This window comes from Lotus japonicus, chromosome 5 (assembly GCF_012489685.1).
Source record: "Lotus japonicus ecotype B-129 chromosome 5, LjGifu_v1.2".
NCBI lineage: Eukaryota > Viridiplantae > Streptophyta > Magnoliopsida > Fabales > Fabaceae > Lotus > Lotus japonicus.
The window spans coordinates 4,295,139-4,309,430 of record NC_080045.1 but is presented as its reverse complement, the minus strand read 5'-3'; the positions used below and the strand labels follow the sequence as shown (position 1 = coordinate 4,309,430).

General features: G+C 38.9%; 1 long non-coding RNA gene across 1 annotated transcript; it reads left to right on the top strand.

The window, feature by feature from the left end:
* Positions 1-6,712: 6,712 nt before the first annotated feature.
* LOC130717688 (uncharacterized) lies at positions 6,713-7,996 on the top strand. Its single transcript, XR_009012378.1, has 3 exons — positions 6,713-7,166; positions 7,270-7,362; positions 7,860-7,996. It is a non-coding gene; the product is annotated as an uncharacterized LOC130717688 (long non-coding RNA).
* Positions 7,997-14,292: the final 6,296 nt, after the last annotated feature.

The following is a 14,292-nucleotide window of genomic DNA, read 5'->3' as shown; positions in this document are numbered from 1 at the left end:
AGTGTGTGTTCCGACTAGGTTAAGAGGAAGTGTTAGGCAAATGCTAGTTGGTTCAGCTACAAATTGGTTTCATTTGTTGAATATGATGGTCGACAATTAGTGAAGGAGAGGAGAATGGTTGTGGGGGTGACCATATACCTGTTCACCGACAGAGACTATGAAAGAAGGCGTAAAACATAAAAATGCAAGCACATGTAAACAAAATGCTCAAACATGAGCTATGCAAGCTTAAAACATCTAAGTCTTACAAATGCCTTCGTTGCCGAAAAATTGGAACTGCATGCAATGCTATTGGAATGAGCTATGGATGTCAAAAAACATGATGAACATGCCAACATTAATACTTTTCTTGGCAAATGCAAATAGTGATGAAGATTATGAACAATAACTGAAACCTAGTCTACCCGATAGTCCGATTTAGCGCCCAAAACTAGCGTAGGGCACAACGTCGATGCTAAATTTGTGCTACTTAGTGTCGGTAAATGCACCTTAGTGTAGTGTCGGCCTAATCGGCGCTACATTCTAGAATATGATGGTCGACAATTAGTGAAGGAGAGGAGAATGGTTGTGGAGGTGACCATATACCTGTTCATCGACATAAACTATGAAAGAAGGCGTAAAACATAAAAATGCAAGCACATGTAAACAAAATGCTCAAACATGAGCTATGAAAGCTTAAAACGTCTAAGTCTTACAAATGCCTTAGTTGCCGAAAAATTGGAACTGCATGCAATGCTATTGGAATGAGCTATGGATGTCAAAAAAACATGATGAACATGCCAACATTCATACTTTTCTTGGCAGATGCAAATAATGATGAAGATTATGAACAATAACTGAAACCTAGGCTACATGATAGTCCGATTTAGCGCCCAAAACTAGTGTAGGGCACAACGTCGATGCTAAATTTGTGCTACTTAGTGTCGGTAAATGCACCTTAGTGTAGTGTCGGCCTAATCGGCGCTACATTCTAGCTAACTAGTACCAAGCAACATTTTAGACAAACACAAACATCATCAACCACTGTAGCATCCACTCTTACACAAATTGCGATGGCTACATACCAACTTAGCGTCGGCTACGATCTAGGACGTTAGTACCAAGTGGATACGGCCCATTTTGTGGGCGGGAAATGGAAGACGCTTATAATCATTGGTTTCTCTGCTTAGGCTTCATTATAAGCCTCTCCCTTCCATATTTCCTCATTTCACTCTTTCACCTTCCTCCACCCCTCTCCCTGGTCCCCGTTTCCTTTCTTTACCGCCCCTCCTCCTCACCTTCATTCGATGTCCTTCTCCCCTCAACCTCCTCCAGTGCTATGAGCTTCCCCCCTCCTCCTACAATGTCACCCTCACCCTCTCCCTTAGCCCCTCCAAACTCTACAACCCTCACTCTCACTTTCCTCCTCGACCACCAGATTCGCCTAGCCACCGAATCTCATTATCGCATCGCTGCGAGCTGCATCCTCTATTGTGCTTCGCAGCAAGCTTCTGCCCCATTGTCGTTCTGTTGCGAGCCGTATCTTTTCCCCACTGCCGCTTGGCCACAAGCTGCACTCATACTATCGTTCCACCGCGTGTCGCACCCTCTACTACCACTCTGCCGCGAGCATCCACCCCATTGCCTCTTTTCTACACGACACCCCACTGCCTTTTGTCGCTATGCTTTTAGCGTGCTATGTTTTATCTTTTAACGACTTTACCAGTTTAACCCGAGAGCCACCATTGCTCAACCTTTGATCTTCAAACTCATTTAACTAGGTTTTCTTTAATCTTTGTTACGTTAAGTAAAGTTTTTTTTTGTTTTATTGGGTTCCCCACATCACTTATTTGATGACAACTCTTAAGTCTGATTGTTTGTCTTCGGATCACTTATTTTAATCTGGTGAGGGGTGTAGTCACAACTCCCAAATCATGGTAGAATCATCGGTTAGCCAACTAGTTGATAGAGTTAGAATTTCAATTCTGGTAGATGATGCACCAACACACGAGAAGAAAAAATATGGCGTCTGATGACCACACAAATATTGATTTGAATAGCATGAGAAAAATGAAACAAATGTTGTAGGAGAAGAAGCTTGCTTTTGATTACTCTTGTCGTTGTATAATGTGTTTCTTATATGTCAAGTTACAATTATTTGTCATGGTGTACTTTGAACTTATGTATGTTGATTAGTGCATAATGTTATTATATGCTTGATGCTGTGTACATTAGCTTTACCTTATTGGTTGTCATTCTCAATGAAAAGTTGGTGATGATGTCTTACATCATATTATACAATTTACAGGGATGTATATTGGTGCTCTCGAGCAGGTCAAACACTACCCTACCTTAATTTGGACATACTAACATAGTAAATTCAAATCGAGAGCCACCAATTTACGAGTCTGTACATCTATGATCAAATGATGTAAATCATCCCCATTTTTGCATTGACAATTAAAGTTAGCTTCGGTTATGGCTGACGCTAATCTTTTACAAATTTGCATCCCCCAATGTCTCCGGAGGATTGTGTTGGATTATAATCGGCCCTTTAAATGTATGTCTCGATACCGACGCTATAACGACTGTAGCACAGTTTTTGGCTTGTGAGGGTCGACTTTTTGCCAATGTTAATCGACGCTTTTCTTGTAGGGTATAAATGCATTTAACTAGAAACAAAGTCAAAAGTGCATGAAGATGAAATAACCACAAAATGCCATGAGTAAACTAAGATTCAACTTGCAAAATGATGGATGTAGATGGAGGAAGAATGAAAAATGTAAAACAATGACTTAAACAATAACATGGAAGAACCACCACTCAGAATGTTGAAAACAAGCAATGAACATGAAGTGGATTTTTTTTATAATCCAAAGAATATATTGAAATGAAGTACAAGGGGTACTTCAACCCAAGGTAGTTAAAATCGCGATCCAGATCGTGGAATCGCATGATTCTGCGATGTTAGTCACCTCCACCGATCTGGATCGTGAATGACATCGCTGGTTGCTTGGCTCGCGTGGAATCGCCGGAGCAAATCGCAGAATCGTTGAATCTCAGTGCGTGCCCGATTCTGCTTTGAAGTCGTTTGCTGCAGTCGACCCAGTTTTCCAATTTTTGACTCGTTTTCGCCCCGTTTTCCTCTAAACGACTGCGTTATGGAACCAAACGCACAAACGCTGCGTTTTGTAAAAACACTGGAACCCTAAACTTAAGGCAGGAACGCTGCGTTTAAACCCATATAACCATAACCAAAATGCACTGCTCTGCTCCTCGGAAAACCCAGTCTCTGCCTCTCCTCGTTTCTTCTCACAAACCAACTTTGTCGCTGCCGCTCAGTGCGACTTGCATCCTTGCAGTTGCGTTTTCGTTCCTTATGGCAGTTGTTAGATTATAATATAGAGAAGCTAGTTTGTTTTGGTCATTTTGTTAGCACTGTTATCAATTAGTTGTGCACATAGCCGTGATATATAAGCCAATGCATCTCTTGTGTAGTAAGTGTAGTAACTAGTAAGTAAGTCGTGCATATGTAGATTATCTTTTCTTTCTAAAAAAATAGAACTGTCCAACTTGCTTCTGTTAAGTTAAATAAGGGCTTAAATAAGTTTTTGGTCCCTAACCTTTACAAAATGCTTGGTTTTCGTCCCTCGCCGGAGCAAAGGTGGGTTTTAGTCCCTAACCTTTGTCAAAATGTTTGGTTTTGGTTCCTCCGGAACTCTGGGTCAACGCCGGAGCTCCGGTGGCCCATGTGGCATGACCACGTCAGATTAATGAGCTGACGTGGAATTTGTTTTTATTTTAAATTTAAAAACATAATTAATTTAAAAAAAATACTTAATTTATTTAACTTTAATCCCTAATCAAATCTTTAATTTTTTAACTCTAATCCTTCTTCATCATCTTCATCATGTGCTTAAAAAAATCACCTTGATCATCTTCAACAAAACCCAGAAAATAAGAACCAGCAAACCCAGATTGGAACAACATTTTTCATCTTCATCTCACCATTGAAGATTGCATATCCAAAATATATTAAAGTGCACAAGAAGTGCTAAAGGTAACGAATACAGATACAAGGAGAAATCAAGACCTTGCAACATCAATCCTCATCCTTTCCAGACCTTACAAAGGGGAGGAGGAATCAACTTTTATACAGACACACACAGGGCATAGTAGCAAAAAAACAGAGAGGCTTTCCTTTCCCTTTCCCTGCATTACTCTGAAGTCTCTACACCTGGCAACAATCCTCATCCTTTCCAGACCCGTATCACCACAAGCAGAAAAAATTGCAACTTTACCATTTATTTGGGCGCTTGAGTTTGGAATTTGGAAACCCTAATTCCCCAAATTGAAGAAGAAGCTTTTGTTTCATGGCGGTTTCTACTATAGCTTTATACGCGAGTCCACCGAGCAGTTTGTGTTCAACGCCGCATCCTTGCCCGCACACTTCCTATGACTTCGAATTGGGGTCTAGATCTTCCTCGCCGGCGTCGACAACGACGATAGTTGTCGCATGATTCGGTGGTGAAGGAGAAGGAGTTGATGGTTGAGAGAGAAAAGTGATGGGTGCTGGAAAAGGTTCGGTGAAGACAATAGTTGAGAGGAGGTGGATTCAGTGGTTAATGGAGGTCTAAGTGAGAGGAGAAGGCGGTGCTGGTGGTTCAAGGTCAGGGAAGAGGAGCTGCTTTTGTTTCATTTGGATTTTCCCTTTTTAATGTTTATTTTAATTTTAATCAATATATGAAATTAATTAGAGGGTAAATAGGTTTTTATTAATATTTAAATTTTCTTTTTCTAATTTAAAATAAAAACAAATTCCACGTCAGCTCATTAAACTGATGTGGCTATGCTACATGGACCACCGGAGCTCCGACGTTGACCCAGAGCTCCGGGGGGACCAAAACCAAACCTTTTGACAAAGGTTAGGGACTAAAACCCACCTTTGCTCCGACGAGGGACGAAAACCAAGCATTTTATAAAGGATAGGGACCAAAAACTTATTTAAGCCTTAAATAAGGCTTGGTTGATTGAGTTTAGTTGTATTTCTGTCATATTTTGCCTAGGCATTGTTATTAATGAAGGTGGTGTTGAAGAAAGAAAGGTACCAGAAGTTTTACGAACCAACATAGTGGTTCTGATGAAATTTCGAACGTTAAAATTATTAGGGGTCCATTTTTATTATTTACCCAGGGCCTCCAAAATGTCGGGACCGACCCTGTTCTTGGAAGCAAGACTCCACAAAATAATGTCTCATTAAAACCTGTCGGGAAGTTGGATACCAAGCATGCAACTTTATGATCAAGCAATCAAATTTGAAGAAAAATCCTAAAAAATGGAATCAAACTTGAATTATATTAAAATAAACAAGAGTTGAACAACTTCAATTTGAGATAAAAGGGTTGTTGAGGTTTTAAAAAAAACTCATAGTTGCTCTCTTGAAACAAAGTAGGAACTTCATAAGTACCAAAAAAAAGTAGGAACTTCATGATTGTTTCCAAAACATTAACATATATATATATATATATATATATATATATATATATATATATATATATTCTTTCTCTTAGTTACGTCAAATAACAAGTAGTTCACTCGTGCGAATGGACGAACCTACCTCATGTCTTAGTCCTTCTATTCTTCAAGTCATGAGTTGGGTGAAGTTCATAGTCATTAAATGCTTGTATACTATGAAAATTAACTCATCCAGCATTATTAGAAATTTGCTCAATGGAGCACATTGCGCTAGTTCATGATCTTTAGTAGCAGTCTGAGATGAAATTTATATATCTCAGGTGAATTTGCTGCTCAGGAAAGATATTCACAATCACCTCTTTTAGCTTAGAGAAATAGTTTTCATTGTTGATACGAACGAAAGGCACCGTATCTACTACATCTTAAAAGAGAGACAAGAAATCACTATTCATAAGAGAACTTCTAATCTGGGCTGTTTATTTGACTCTCTCTCCATTTTCACTCTTTAATCCTGGCCCTTCATCTGTGAGACTTTTTCTCCTGTGTTTCCATGGTATGCGTTCGTGACTTATCGTCATCCCTGTCGTGTCCCTGTAGCGTGGGGTTTCTTCTCGACGTTTCTGTCTGTTGATGAACTCACACCTTGCATTGAAGGAGAAGAGTGTTTCCAAGGTTTTCGTCCGCGAACCATCGTCATTCTTGCAGGTCCCCTCACTGTTGCGTGGGTTAGGTTTAGGAGTAGTTGGAGAAGAGAGCAGTTGTGGAAGTTCCGAGGAAGGAGAAGGACAAGAATTCAGGTTTTACTGTTTGTTTTGATCAGGATTGATGCAAAATTTCGTCACTGTGACATATGTTTCTTCAATCCCTCTTTGGTTAGGTGACAATGAGAAGGAGTAGAGTAGATTGTTGAAAGAGATTATGGAAGTGATCACTGTTTGTTGTCAGGAGTAGAGCAAAATCAGAAGCTAAAGACGTCCTTTTCTTCGTCAGCGGAAGCTTTTCCTGATGTCAGGTCAGTACAAGGGGTTGGTATTTCCAGCCTGTTTGTTTGTTCCATTCAATTGTCACTGGTTTTCCCTTTCCAATTGTCTATAAATACTGCCTTAGTTTGTTGTATATGCGTCCCTGCTTTTCATTGTTCCTGTTGCTATTTCTCAAATTGGCCTTTCCACCAATCTTACTGCTGGTGTTTACGGCTGTAATATCACCTTCAATTCCTCATTTGGGTTTTTTGTTGATAGGTTTAGCCTTGCTATTGTTTATTTTTGAGTTATTCACGGTTGTTTGTTCGTCCTTCTCTCTAAATTCCAGATCTGAGTGCATTCCCAAGGAGCAAATCGTGGGTGAGCAATCCTTGGGTCAGTAAGCAATCTAAATCGCTTTAAATGATACTGATTTTCTTTGATTTTTTCTTACTTTTGATTTATCTTCTGTGTGTTTCTTCAAATCAAGTTGGCTATAAATATTCCCACAACCCTCCTCGATTTTCAAACCTTCAAATTCTTCATGTTCAGTTTCCATGTTTGCTTGTATGAGTAATAAGGTTCGCGAGTTAATGATTTGAGCTCTAATTCTTTTACTTTTGCATAAATTAGCTGGTATCAGAAACTTATAATGTAGCTTCTCAACCTCATAAAATTATTTTTTGCAGAAATCACAACATTGAAAACTCACTTAGTTGCTATCGAGAAGCTTTTGATGTTGTTTTATTGGTAAGTGGATTGGGTGGATGGATAGATACATCTTAGCATGTTATTTGATTTTAGATGACTAATGTTTACTCTTACAATGGTGTTTGATTTTCTTTGTTGATAGTATATAACGGACTTTGTAAGGAAGCCCTCCAACAAAATCATGTACCTGTTTAGTGTTTTCCTGCACTGCAGTTCAGCTATGAATAGTGCAGAGGTGAGGAAGTTGAGAGATGCACATAATCTTTGTATCTAAACAAACTTAAACTATAGACAAGTCTGTGATGCTTTATAAACTGACATTTACCTTAAAAGATGCATGTATATTGTATATTCATAGTGATTACACATAGTTTGTTTTTCCTTATTTGCTTTATCAGAAAGGAACGGAACCCACTGAACTTTCATATTCATAGTTTGTGCTCATATTGGTATTTGCCAATTTCTTCTGATTCCGAAAAAAAAATAACATACTTTATATTTCTAATAAATAATGCTGAATTGAAGTAAAAATACCAGAAGAATGGACGGCAAGCTTGCTAATTCGAACTTGCAAAATATTTCCTGCAGAATTTTTTGTGTTCAAGTGGGAGGTGATTAGTTTGCAGAAATCACATATTCTTAGCAGTCTCATTGTTTTCTTGTCTTGCACATCTCAGACCACTCATTAATCTATTTATTTCTAGACTAATTGTTTTCGGATGTAATGTGCAGATGCATGGCTTTGGTCATAGAAGGCTTTGAGGTGAATTTTTGCTAAGCAGTAGTTTAATTTTATGCTTTTCCCCAGCATGTTTCTTGACGCAAGTAGTGCTGCATGTTGTACATTTTCTTGTGTGTCTTGGATTGTCATGTAGGGAGGGAGGTGGGCGGGGTAATGTTCATCATGCAGTTAGGCGAACGTGAGGTGGATTATTGGCTTTGGAATTTTGTTAATGACACTTGTGGACTATTTGATGGTTTTGCTTTATTGGTTTGTTGGATGGGCATTTGGTATGGTGCCAATCAAGTGACTTGTGTACATAAACCTTAGGCAGGTAAAAATATTGTCTGTATTCACCTGAGTCTGTCTTTAGTATTTGATTTACAAGTACTTTATAATAAGCATAACCAATATTTATTTTAAGCTTTTATGAGTATTTGAAGTAATTAATCTACACTAAGCCGAAAAAGTGGTTCAAATTCACATAAATAATATATATATTCTATAATTGACTAGGAACTGAGTGGTGTAATAGCTATTTGAGGGTTGTGATTTTGCTTACACCTTTGAGCTCAGTAATCTTGAGCCCGTTTGGATGCAAACAAAAAAGCACTTATCAGAGCTTATTTAGTGCTTTTTATTTTTTTTTTGGAAAACCAAAATAGAATATATAAAGCTAGATTGGAGAACGACCAACCAGCAAAGAGAGCCAGTACAAAGAGTAGCAGGGAAAAGACAGAAACAAGAACACAAAGGGAAATAATAGAGCACTACACAGATAAGCTACAAAACAACAAGGAAAAGCAAAACAATGCAGAAGCTAAACAGAGAAGAGGGAACGCCAAGCAGCGAGGAGCAAGCGACCAGCAATCAAGGCAGATCCTGACGGGGCAGCCGCACACTCAGGACGCAACCAGAAAAGCAGCCAAACAAAACACCAGTATTGAAGGAAACATAGCAGCAAAAGAACCAGTGGACCAGGAAGACCAGAAACAAGGCACCAGAACACAGAAATCAACTTTCTAGCACAGTGGGATTAGATACATTACAAATCCACAAGGGAGATTCACGGGTTACTCCTTCCTTAACTAGCTGATCAGCTTTATCATTGGCTTCCCGGAAAATGTGATGGATGCTGAGACAGTTAACTTGTGGTATGAGATAGTCAATTTGATTGAGGTCATTGATCAAAGCCCATGGCCTGTTGCTTTTCAGATTGACCCACCCCACAGCCAAGGAGGAATCACTTTCAATTATGATATTGCTCAGCAAGAATTGTTGACAAAACAGTAATGCCATCAAGATAGCCTTCACCTCTGCTGCATAAGCCCAACCTTCTCCAACATTTTTGGAAAACATCCCCAGAATTTGTTGGTTCGCATTACGGATCAGACCTCCAACACCGCATGGACCCGGGTTACCAAACGATGATCCATCTACGTTAAATTTGAGAATACCCAGCTGCGGAGGATCCCAAGTAGCAACACGCGGGCCAGGTAATTTCTTCCTAATTTTGATATGACAGTAGTTGGATAGGAGTTGAGAGATATCGTATGGACACTCTGGCCAGGAGCCTTTCACCCACCATGCTGCCCTCAAGAGGTGCATATCCCATACCTCTTGAGAGGAAAAACACTTGTCCTTGAACAAGCCATCGTTCCTACCAAGCCAAAGTGACCATACTAAAGCTGCTGGAATAATTTTCCATAGTAATTTATCAGTAATAACAGCAAGATAGTCCCATTCTTCCAGCAAAATGGAGAGAGAGCCTGGTATAACCCATTGTATTCCCTCTCGAAGCATGATAGCGCACCACAATGGCCAAATTTTCACACAGTGGAGGAAGAGATGAGGTGCTGTTTCCAGTGTTAACTCACACGCATGACAAAGCTCATTAACTACCACGTTCCGCTTCAAGAGATTATCTTTTGTTGCTAACTTATTATTAGAAACTTGCCAGAGGAGAAGATTTACCTTAGGAGGAATTACTTTCTGGACTTGCACCGAAATATGAGGAGTTGTGGTATCAAAAGTCTTATTCTCCGCCCATTTACAGAGTGCTTTTACCGAGAAGCATCCAGAATTGTCAAGGCACCAAATGAGGGAGTCAGGGGAGCTAGGTGAAGGAAAGACAGAATTGATACAGCGAAGGAATTCAGTATAAATATCTTGCTCCCAGACGAAGAATTGTCTTCTGAAGTTGAAGTCCCAAGACCATCTACCCCGCGTAAATCTACCAACATCTGCCAGTTTTGCTGACTTGTCATTAGATATGGCAAAAATTCGAGGAAAGACATTTCGAAGCTGTAACGGTCCTGCCCAAGGGTCAGCCCAGAAATTAATGGATCTCCCATCCCCCACCTTACACAAGACCCCTTCTTTCACCCCTTTAGCCAGTATACAATCTTCTTGAATTACCTTGATGATATCTTGCACGATTGGGGACCAACAGCCTCTTTGAGAGATTACTGAGTGCAGTAATAGACACTCTTCATTTAAACCATATTGTGACTTAGGATTTTCCTCCACAGGCTCTTCCTCTCCACCCCAAATCTCCAAACCCATTTGAGAAGAAGAGCACGATTCTTCCACCCTATGAATCCCACCCCAAGGCCACCAGCTTCCTTGGGTTTGCATACTTGAATCCAAGGTACCCATGCCACCCTACGACCTCTATCTCCCTTGTTCCATAGGAAACTTCTTAGTTCTTTTTCAATCTCACCCACAACTCCCAAAGGAGCTTTGAAGATTGCCATCATATATAAGGGAATGGAAAAAAGGGCTGATTTCATAAGAACAATTCTCCCACTGAGAGAAATATATTTGGAGTTCCACGAGCCCTTTTTCCTTCTAAGTTTCACCAGCATAGGTTCCCAGAAAGACTTACGCTTCGGATTACCACCTAATGGCACCCCCAGATAGGTCAACGGGAGCTTACCCGATGACCATCCAAAAAGACTAGCCACTCTTGACACTTCCATATCTGAGATGTTGCAACCTATAAGCGTTGATTTGGCCATGTTTACCTTTAAACCAGATGCATATAGGAAAATCAGCAATGTGTTACAGAGTCTATCCAATTGCTCCTCGCTATTTTCACAGAAGAGGAGAGTGTCGTCCGCAAACTGTAGATGATTCAATGGGAATGTCCCACCAAATCGGATCCCCGTGAAATAGACCTCCCCAAGAAGTTGGTTTAACATGACCGAGAACCCATTTACACACAGATTGAATAGGAATGGCGAGAGCGGATCTCCCTGCCGGAGGCCTTTATGAATGTCAAAGAAATCAGTGGGAGATCCGTTCACTAGAATAGCCAAAGAAGCCGAAGAGATGCAACTCCTTATCCACCCAATCCATTTCGCTCCAAAATTCAATTGATGAAGCATATCCAGAAGGTAATCCCATTCTATGTTATCGTAGGCTTTGGCAAAATCCAGCTTTAATAAGAACCCACCCTCATCACACTCATTTAGCACATCCACTGCCTCATTCGCAATCAAGATGCAATCTGCTATTTGTCGGCCTTGGGTAAAGGCAAACTGATTAGTCGTTAAGAGCTTAGGCATAACCACTTGGATGCGGGCAGCAAGAACCTTTGATATTAATTTATATGCACTGCCTATCAAGCTGATTGGCCTATAGTCGGCCACAGATCGAGGACTATTTAGTGCTTTTTAAGTAGATAAGCTCCAATAAGCTGGTATTCAAATATGCCCATGTCTAATAGTAGTCTTTTATAGGTGATATTTGGTTCTTTCTTTGTTATTTTTTCCTCTATTTCATGGACTTTGTCAATAGAGCTAATTGCATAATGAACGAATAGACAAGAGAGGTTTTTGAGTGATTCTTAGAGGGGTATCAAGATAACCTGCACTTGGTAGCACCTAGATCATGTGGAGATTTTCTGTACGCATGCGGTATCTTTTTAATATTCTAAGATTAGATAGAAATGTATGTCGTGCAAATCATTATAGCTTTATCAATGGGACATAGGTTGCATGGTTCTGTAACATGCCAGTACTTTGTAAATCATTAAGTTGTTGCGTGAAAGAATTTAATAGAGTTTTTATCCTAATTCTTCGCTCTACTATCTGTCAAAGATTTGAAGTGAAAATGAAGAAAATAAAAGAGAAAAATGAGGTATTTGAGTGAAAGTGTTCTCGGGAAATAGTCATGTTACATTACTGATGTTTTATCATATAATGTTTATTCTGTCAAGTACTATTTCTTATGTCTATTTGTTATCTTTGTTATGGTCATTTTCTATAAATTGTAAACTTCTACGAGGAGGAACAAAATTGTCACTTAAGACAACTTTTGTGGTGTGTGGCCACTGGAATTTTTTTTTTGACAAAAGAAGATATCAATAGATAAAAACAGGGGAGGGGATAGTAAAGTTTATGCTGAAACCTTCCCGACCAATGTGGTCATGTTGAATAATCACTTCCCAACATCTTATTATCACCAATTCATGTTCACGCTAGAGGAATCATGAAAGCTGACAAATAGAATAGAACCTACATAGCCTTTTTCTCTTCTTAATTTCCTCCAATAAAAAAAAGTCTACCAAACATTCTCTCTTATTGAAGGGCTTCCCTTCCATTAATTCTTCTTTGCTCACTCCTCCTGAAAATGGACAACTTAGTCATCTTGTTTACTCTGTGGTTGTGTATGATATGCACTATCTATAATGTGAATCTGCAAAATTCAGATTCTGCCGTTAAAAACTTGAGTGGGAGATTCAGGAGAATATGTTTATTCATTTTTCTTATGAGGGTGGAGCTAGGTTTAAGATCTAACTTTTTGATGTGAATCTTGAAGAGATTCAGTATAGGATGAGGACCGCTGAGGCTGCATTTCATGTTGCAGGTCCAAGTAATTGGAATAATTATATATTTGTTGAGTGTGACAATAATGATATGATTATTGATTTAGTTAGTGATGATGGTTCTGATGCTGAAGTTAGAGATGTTGGTTAAGAGCAGTTGATGTGGACTGTTGATCTTACTACTGATCTTATCGATGGTCGTGGACCTTTGGTTTGTTTGATGCTTTGCTTTAGTTTGTTATTTGTTTATGGTAGTATTAATTTTGATTTTATTACTTACGGTGTGAGTTTCAAATTTGCAGTTGATTCCTCGTGATGTCTAGCTAGAATTTTTCCCTGATCTGATTTAGGAAATCAATGTTTTGCTTCTAGATGGATCATGGACAAGGTGGGAAATTGTCTGGTTCTCATTTGGTCATAGAAGGGGTAAAACTGGTATGAATGGTGAGGTCTGTTGCTTGTGGTATCAGTTCTATAGGGGTACATTTGAGAGGCTTAGAAATACGGTTGCAAGACACCAGATGGAGATGTGGAGGATGATGCAACCTAATAGTTTTAAGGTTAGATATTTTCACACTGTAGTCTAGCATGAAGAAGGTGTTACCTTTATCTATCGTTTTTTACTATGTTACTGAGACTTTTCCTTTGATTGTTGTACTTCCTGTGAGTTGATATTTTCCTTGAAGATTTAAAATGTGATAACACCAATGTTCGCTAAGTTTTTTAAATTCGTTGAAGAATTATATGATTTTTATGTTTGTTCTTTTGGATATAAGCTTTAATCAGTTTTTCAAGGGAAGTGGTATTGGCCCTAACGTGGTGTGGTTTACTGTGTGTTGATATTTGGTTTGAAATATTTGTATGTGGATCTAAGGTGCACTATAATGCTTCATCGGAAAAAAATGGTGCACTATAATGTAGCTTTTGTGTTTAAATATTGGATGATATCTGTCATGATGTAGGTTTGTTTGTGTTGCATACTTTGGGTAGTTTACTTGATGTTTCTTATAAGGAGTTATCAAGTATCTTGATAGTAACATTGTAATTGTGTTCAAGTTATTTTCACAAAGAAAACACCGCAAACACCTTTGTTATACATATATAATTACTTCATTGTCCCCAATGTTTTGGTTAAGCCATATTTGAGTTATTATGATTAAAAATTACAATTTTTGGCATGGGAGTTAATTAAATGGGGTTTAATAAATTGATGGAATAAATATGATAAATCGTAAAACAGTTCGTCCGTGCATTGCACGGAGACGGGCTACAATCCTAGTATAATTACTTAACACCTTTGTCATACTCTATCGTAATCATTGCTTTAAGTATACTCATGAATGTCTAATTTCAATGCTCAACGCTATCTCATGATTCAGCATCACTGCATCACTAATGTGCAAATGCATGTTTTGAGAGTCCATCCTTTTCTTTCATAGAATTTAACAATCCCCAAAGGTGGAGGACTCCAATGACATTATCTAAAAAAAATTGGCATCTAATCATACTTATAAAAAGTTTTCGCTGTTAAATGTTGTCAAATTGCACGGTAAACCCAAACCCAAATTGCATCCTTAACCCTATGGGAAAGGCATGCAAAACCAGAAACATCA